Here is a 7,697-nt window from a genome sequence, read left to right on the forward strand (position 1 = left end):
TTTCTACATGTTTTCCGGGGCCGAGGTCCTGCTCAACTGTGACTAAATCGTGGTCTGATCACATCGATTGTGGCATTTCTGATTAGGTATTCCAGGTGTCCTTCTAGGAAGATGTAGTCAATGCAAGAATAAGTCTGGCGTGTGGTGGGGGGGTAGAAGGTGTAGGCTTTCTCGCGTGGGTGCTGGGTACGTCATGCATCAATCAGCCTGTAATTCAGCTATGAGATTGTGTAGGGATTTTTTGGCTACCGGGGGGTGAGCTCCCTCGCTGTATTTCCAGATTTGTCTATTACGAGGTTAAAGTCCCCCCTCCCCCTGCGGATTAAGGCATCCTGTCCTCTACCCCTCCAAGCGTGAAAAGAGCTCTTAGCAGTAGGCTAATTCGAAGCATAGCATTGGAGCTCGTTGGGAGCATATGAGGAGCATAGGGATATTGCTTTGGACCCGATGGATCCCTGGACCATTAAGAACCTGTCCCCTGGATCTGTGTGTTTGGCTTATTTGCAACTCGAGGGAGGCGCGGTATAAGATGCCCACCCCACCCTTCTTGTCTAGCCCAGATGCCCACAGGACCCCTTCAATGCGTCTGCCACTGTTGGTGTATTCCGCAGTGCGCTTGAATTTGGTCTCTTGGACAAAGAGGATGTCTAGTTGTGTCTGCTGAAAGGTTCTGACCAACATGGACCTTTTTGTGGTGAGTTGAGGCCTTTAACATTCAACATGCCTATACGTATATTTTAACCCGCCATCTAGGTTTTGTATTATATACAATTTTGGGGGTCATGCCGATCCCCCTCAGGGGTGTGTATTTGTTTATTATTTATATCGCGCACCAAACCCTAAGGTAACTTGGCGCTTGAAAAACGTAGAGGTTACATACATGGTAAAGAATAGTATATTACAATCAAGTGCGACACCAAGCGGTACCCTGGTTACAGATGGGTTAGACAACAGGAGATAATATACAATAATGTAGATGAGATGGTGAACAATGGCATAAATAGGCTGTGTATAGGCATAGTGGTGACGACATAGTGAAGAGGCTTGTTCCTCAGCCAATTTTCTATACTGGCTTTGAAGGTGAGGAAGAAGGGTTCCTGTTTTAAGAGGGATGGGGATAGAATTCCATTGTTTGGCCGCTTGGACAGGGAAGCTAGCTCCTCCGGCTGTTTTTAGATTAAATCTTGGTACCACCAGGTTGTGGGATTGAGAAGTTCTTGTTGTACGTGCGGGTTGGTGTTTACAAATTTTGTCACAGGCATTTTGGGGCCGAATTTGTGAGGCATTTGTGCGTGATGGCCTATGTGTGTGGTGTGATTCTGTCATGGATGGGTAACCAGTTGGCAATGTGTCTGGGACTGGAGATCCGGCAGGATCTGGGAAGACTAAGTGCTGCTCTCAGAGAGTTGTTCTGGAGTACCTGGAGTCTATTTAGATTGAGTTCCAACGAGCCTAGGAATGGTGTGTTGCAGTAGTCCAGTTTAGATAGTGCAAGTGCTCTAGCTAACTTTAGGCTGCTGCTTGTAGATAAGTAAGATCTACAACTGTAGATCAGTTTGTGTAGGCCGTGGAAGACGCCACACTGCTGACCTGTTTTTGAGAGGGAGAGGGTTGAGTCAAGGTAGACCCCCAAAGTCTATATCTCTTTAGATACGTTGATTATGTTACAGTCAACGACGAAAGAGGAGTACCTGGTGTCAAGTTTATTCAATGGTGCCTCAGTACCCACGATCATTAACTCGTTTTATCGTCATTGAGGCAAAGGCTGCAAGTGGCCATCCAAGCTTGGATTTCGAGATAAATATTGTTCAAAAGTTTTGAATCGTGGTCGTAGCAGCCAGTGAAGGGGATGAGGACTTTGAGTGTCATCTGCGCAGTTCGTGTAGATGAAACCCAAGTTGTCCAGACGGTCGAATAGTAGCTTCGTAAATATATTGTATAGTGTGCAAGACGCACAAGATACCTGAGGGACACCACAGTGTATGGGTGTGGGATCTGCTGAGGGAGAGAAGACTCTGGTGGTCCGATTTGATAGGAAGGATTTAACCCAGTCCGAGGCGTTGGTGGAAAATGCTGTGTTGAGGTGCTTGACCTCGTCGACCACCAAATTCTCACCAAAGGCAGCAGATAAGTCGAGGAGTAGGAGGATCGATAGCTTATCTTTGTCCTTTGCCTCATCCATTTGGATCCTGAGGTCTAGAAGGGCTTTTCTCTGTTCCATGTCTGGTTCTGAAGCCTGATTGTCTAAGTCCTAGGAGTTCATTCTCCTCTAGGTGCGTCTGAATTTGCAGGTAGGCCACCCGATCCAGGACAGGATTTTTAAGAGGAACAGGACGGCAGTGATCGGCCTATAGTTTGTAGGGATATTTGGATCAAGGTTAGGTTTTTTTAATAGGGGCATAACCCAAGCTTCCTTGAGATTGTTGGGTACCTTATTGGAAGAGAATGAAGAATTTATCAGAATCTGTGGAATTCGTGCTTCCAAACCGCATGTTGCTTGTTGGCCCAGACCTTGTGTATGTTTCTGCATGGTCATCGCTGGATTGTAATGGATGTGTCTGTGAGAATTGTTCCTTGTCATTGTCTAGACCCTGTGTGGACCTGGTTGAGCCCCTCCCCCGCCCTGTATTTGAAGCGAAGAGTAGAAAGAAGGAAATGAGGTTTCAACTCCCAACATTGGAGATGCCCTTCTATGAACTTGGGGCCACTCAACAGGTAGGCCTCAGGAACCCTTTTGTCTAAGTTAAACTTTCAGCTACTCTGGATCAGTGTGCATATGTGGCATTGTCAAGTGCCCTGCCTACTTGCCTGACATCGTAGAGGGTCTGGAGGGGTCGCAAGGTGAACTCAGTGACAGGGGTAGATTACTGTGGGGTCCACGACCCGGAGCCCTGGTGTTCTGTTAGTTTGTGATGATACCAACTGGTTGACCCCTCCAGAAGATCCTCTTTGTCCAGTATCTGTGATGGTACGTCCACCTATCACAGAGTGTTCAATTTGGAGAATTTCTTCCCATTTTTGGTGGGCCCTTTCTGCAGCCAAGGTCTGGATGGTTTCTACTTGGTTCGGAGGAAGAAGGCAATTCGTCGCCTCCTCCTGATGTTCCTTCACCGGTCTGCAGTCCCTTCAACATGTTGGTAGCTTCCTCCCCGGAACCACTCGGTATTCGTTGTTGCCATAGGCGAACGTGAGTGCGAAAGGGTATCGCCATGGGTATTGTAGGTTTCGCTCTTTCAACCAGGATGTCAGAGGCTTGCATGCCCTTCTCCTAGCTAATGTTTCGGCTGAGAGATCTTGATGGTCTCTCTCATGAGTCTTCGAGGTCGATAAACTCACGTTCTCTGGCTTGCCTGACTATTTCCATTTTGTGTTTGTAATGGTGACACTTTGCTAAAACCGAGTGGGGGCCACCCGGGGGGGCCGCCGCCCGATGCACCCTCAAACTCCAACTCTGGGGAAAGTGGTGCGGGCAGCAAGAGTGCTATTAGGGCTTTGACTCTTCTTTCCATCGAGGCTGGGGATTCATTGGGGGATTCCTTAAGATCTTGAATCCGAATGTTCGCTCTCCTTTCCCTATTTTCCAGGTCGTCGATTTTTGCTTCCAGGTCCTGGTTCCTTTGCTGTAGATCTTGCAGTCGGCCTTCAGTTCTCATTTCAATTGGGTCCACTCACTGTTGGTGGTTCTCTTGGGCTTCTACTTTGTCCTCTATCCTGTGTACCTTTTCTTGAAGCGCTGACACTGTTGTAGTCATGCGGGTCCTAAATGCTCGGATCCCGCCTTGGTTTTACACTTCTTGGTCTCTTCCCGGGATTAGGGGAAATTCTTGGGCTTGAGAGGCGGACATTCGCCTGGGCCCGCCGGAATCCTTGCAGCCGTTGGATGGTAGAGGGATCAATCCCTTTCAGCATAAGCAGGGCGCTTCAGATGTTCTTGCACGATTATTGTGCTGGGTTTTACTCCCGGTGGTGCAGTTATGACTTTGTGGTAGCTCTGTGTACATTGGTGTGGGCTAGTATTTCTTTTGTGTGATCTGGTTTAGCACTTCTCTGCACCGTGCTGCGGGCGGTGGGGGTGTGGGGGGGGAGGGTGGCTTCCTGTGACCAATGTTTATGGCTGCCTCCACTGGCTGCAGTCTATGTGGGCTTATCCTCCCTTGATTTAGGGTGTTGGCTCGCAATACGGTGCCCTTGGCCCAGCTTCACGGTCCACTGTGCGACCCCAGGACTGCGGTGGCCCCGGCTGGGGTGGCTGTTGAGGTCTGTGATGGTGGGAGGACTGGCCAGAGATCAGGATGCCTTGATTGCTGGTTAGCAGATCACATCACTCCTGTGCCGCGTGCGTTATACCCCGAGCAACACAGGCTCATATGCGGTCTGAATCTACTGGGCCCAACAGGGGTCTGACCGCACTGCCACCCTGGAGCTCCATCCGGGGATGGGGGATGAGAGGACTTGCAGCATTCCATGCAAGTTTTGTTGTGCTGGTGCTGCCTCCAAATTGGGTTGAGCTTGGCAGTGAAAGGGTTTCACCCACTTTCTTTACAAGGAAGTAACGTTTGCACACTTATTCTCTTTTCTAGGCAAAATGGCAAACTCTTTGCTTTATTTTTGGAGCATAAGTGCTCTGTGGCAGAAGGGGGTTCACTAGGGTCAAGTGTCCAACAGGCATGTCAGGATAGGTTCTGCAAGAGTTCCTAAGGAAGACTGTTACAACAAGCAAGTACTTTAAGAGTTAGTTGAGGGTCAAGGGGCTTCACAGAGGACACCCTAGGAGGATTCCAGCAGGGGCCTGGGTGCACTGGAAGAGAGGACTCACAATCACAGAAAACGCCCCAATGCTATACAGAAATCACAAGAGACTTAAGCCAAGTAATGCCCAAGCCAGAACAGTACCTCAGCACAGAACATTTTGCAGCAGGAGGACTTATATGCAACTAAAAACCTGCTGTTCAATTCCTTCAGTAAGAAGACAGAAGACTGGACACTGTGGAAGGACCTTTGCAGCAAGGATCACAGGGAAGGCTCTAGGTAAGGTTTTCTTCACAGCTGGATGCGCTTCTGTGGAGTTGGTGCCTTTTTCAAGAGCACAGAAGACTGAATATCGCTGGTTGGCTTTCCATCGATTGCAAGGTCCAGCACTCTAGTGAGTGGACTTTTTGGACTGGAATCGTTTCTCTGGAGATCCAGCAGGATGCCCACAAGGTTTCAGCGAGATTTGAAATTCAGAAGACCGTGAACCGCAGCGTGGCTCAAGGTCCCATGGTATTGGGATATTACAGCCCCGCAAGGACGCACCATGGGGTGGGTTGGCTCAAAATGCACATCTTCTAGTGGGTCTTACCAGGCCCTGGTTGTCATTTTCAGAATGCCCAGGTCAATTCGAAGAAAACTACAGCAGGCTCCGGTTGCACAGCAGGCTCTCCGGTTGCTGGGAAATGTTTTGGCCGCAAATTCTTAATCTTCCTCTTCGTTTTTGGTTCCAGTCGTCGACTACCTCTTCAGCTTCCAGGTTCAGACTTTATGCCCATGAGCCTTTCTTCTGGCAACTGAGATGTGGTCTCTTTTAGAAATGTTTACATGAGACTGGCTGGCCTGAAGAACAAAACCTCCGGGCACTGACTTATGGTGAAGCTAAAATGTTACTACCACAAAAAGGGTTCTTCGTCTTTTTAAGGATACATCCACTCAACTGGGACGTGTGTACTGTAAGAGGACATGCTGCACCATGTGAGGAAGAGAGGCGCATCAGGAAGCGGGAGAGGCACCCTGAACGTGCAGCACCTGAGAGGAGTTGTCGACAAGAGGTGCAGAGTCTGTGACTTTCGGAAGTATTTGGACAGCAGGAACCAAACTCTGGAGAGGCAGCATTTACCCATAACAAGAGACTTGAGAGAAGAGGAAATACATCCCGGTCATGGCGTGACCACAACAACTTTGTGGTGGGCAGCACGCCCATCCAACGACACCGGAGCATAAGGCTGAGAATAACAGCTTATCCGCTTTGATAACTGGATGCCGAGTGAGAGAGGACAGATCGGGGTGACCCGGTCGAAGTGAACAGAAGGCAAAGCAGAATGAACGCAAACAACCAGAGCGAGTGCAGGCCCTGGAGAAGTTCCCCTGTAAGATCAGAGGTAACTGGGAGAACAGGAAGTTGCTGCGATATCATTATTTATCAGGAGATACTTGTTCCAGTGAAATAAATGAAGCCTTGAATGTAAAGTTGATGGGAGTTTAACTTTAAGTTGATAGCGAATCACGCTTAAGCCTGAGTGGGAGGTCATTAAAACCCGGATGCAAATACCGTGGAAGAGGGGAAAGTGCCCTGCATAGGATGAAGTCCAGAATGAACTAACGTGAAGAGAGCATTCCCCGGAGGCAAAAAAGGAATTATGATTAACAGTGAAAGAGTTCATTAAGATTCAAACACCAATACCCTGGGGAAGGGGGGCGGGGATCCATATTCTAAGAAGGGGAAGAGTGGAACGATACAGTAAGTATGTACAGGATACAGAAGTATGTCAAAGAACAAAGTAAAGATTGAATTTGAATGAGAGGTCCATAAAACGGGGGCAACAAGACACTGCAAAGAGCGGGGAAAATGGTCCATAATTCAAGAAGCATAAAGTGGAACATACCAGAGAATTTTGTGAAGTAAAAGCGAGAGGAACCCTATAACGGAAATGTGATGCAAGTAAATCTAATCAGACAGTGAAAGTAAACGCTAGTGGGGGACAAGGGAAGGAACGTAAATGGCAAAGACCGCATATCGCACATGTATGTTACTGTAACCTCCAAGACATGTTGGCCTGAATCAAAGAATAACCCAGAGTGCAAATGGGGGTTCATGGAGAACCCCTAAAGAGAAGGAAAAGCCCAAAGACCTGGTGAAAGAATTACAAGAAGTCAAACGGAGGGTGACCAACTATTTATTTAAGAATATCCTGTTAGCAAGAACTCTGAAGCTGAAGAAGAAATATTGTCAGAAGAGACAATTATAAGACGAGGGGCATTCTCATGAACTTAGTTTGTTAGAATAGTGGTAGGGTTAGTTAGACTTTATTTTTGGACAGCATACATATTAATTTGAATATTTCCTGACTAGTACCATGGTCTACATATTCAGGAAACACCCACATAGAAATGGGAAGAGACGGGCCTTTTTCTTACATTTAATAAACCACTCCTTAGAAATGTCATCACTGCGCCCTTCTTCAGACTGCCACAGCTGGCATTGTTTATCAGTAGCAGCACTGTGAGTTGAGGTCTGTGCGCTGGTATGTCCGTTCGTTGTGATCCGTGGGCAGATGCTGAAAAGACAGGTTTTGAGACTTTTGTGGGGGCATTCTGAGCCGGGATATACTTCCAGAGGGTGGGTGTGCGGCAAGAGGATTCTTGGTGGGGTCCTTTCTTTGAAGACTAGTTATGATTCAAGCCAATTGGCTGCATGAGGAGTGTGTGCAACTAGTTCTGTGGTGCTTAATCGACATGCTAGTGTGCTACTTTTGACTGCATTGTAGATGATGCATTAAGTTGTGTACAGTATCCTGGCCTGGAAAGGAAGCCAGTGTAGTTTGTATAGGGCAGTGGCAATTGGGTCGAATTATTTTCTTGGACCCATAATCGGATATGCTGCAACAGGGTGGGCTGCTTTTAGAGGAGCCAAGTTACCAGCTGGGAGCCTCATCGGGGGCATT

Source organism: Ambystoma mexicanum, chromosome 2p (genome assembly GCF_040938575.1).
Source record: "Ambystoma mexicanum isolate Mex_15411 chromosome 2p, UKY_AmexF1_1, whole genome shotgun sequence".
Taxonomy (NCBI): Eukaryota; Metazoa; Chordata; class Amphibia; order Caudata; family Ambystomatidae; genus Ambystoma; species Ambystoma mexicanum.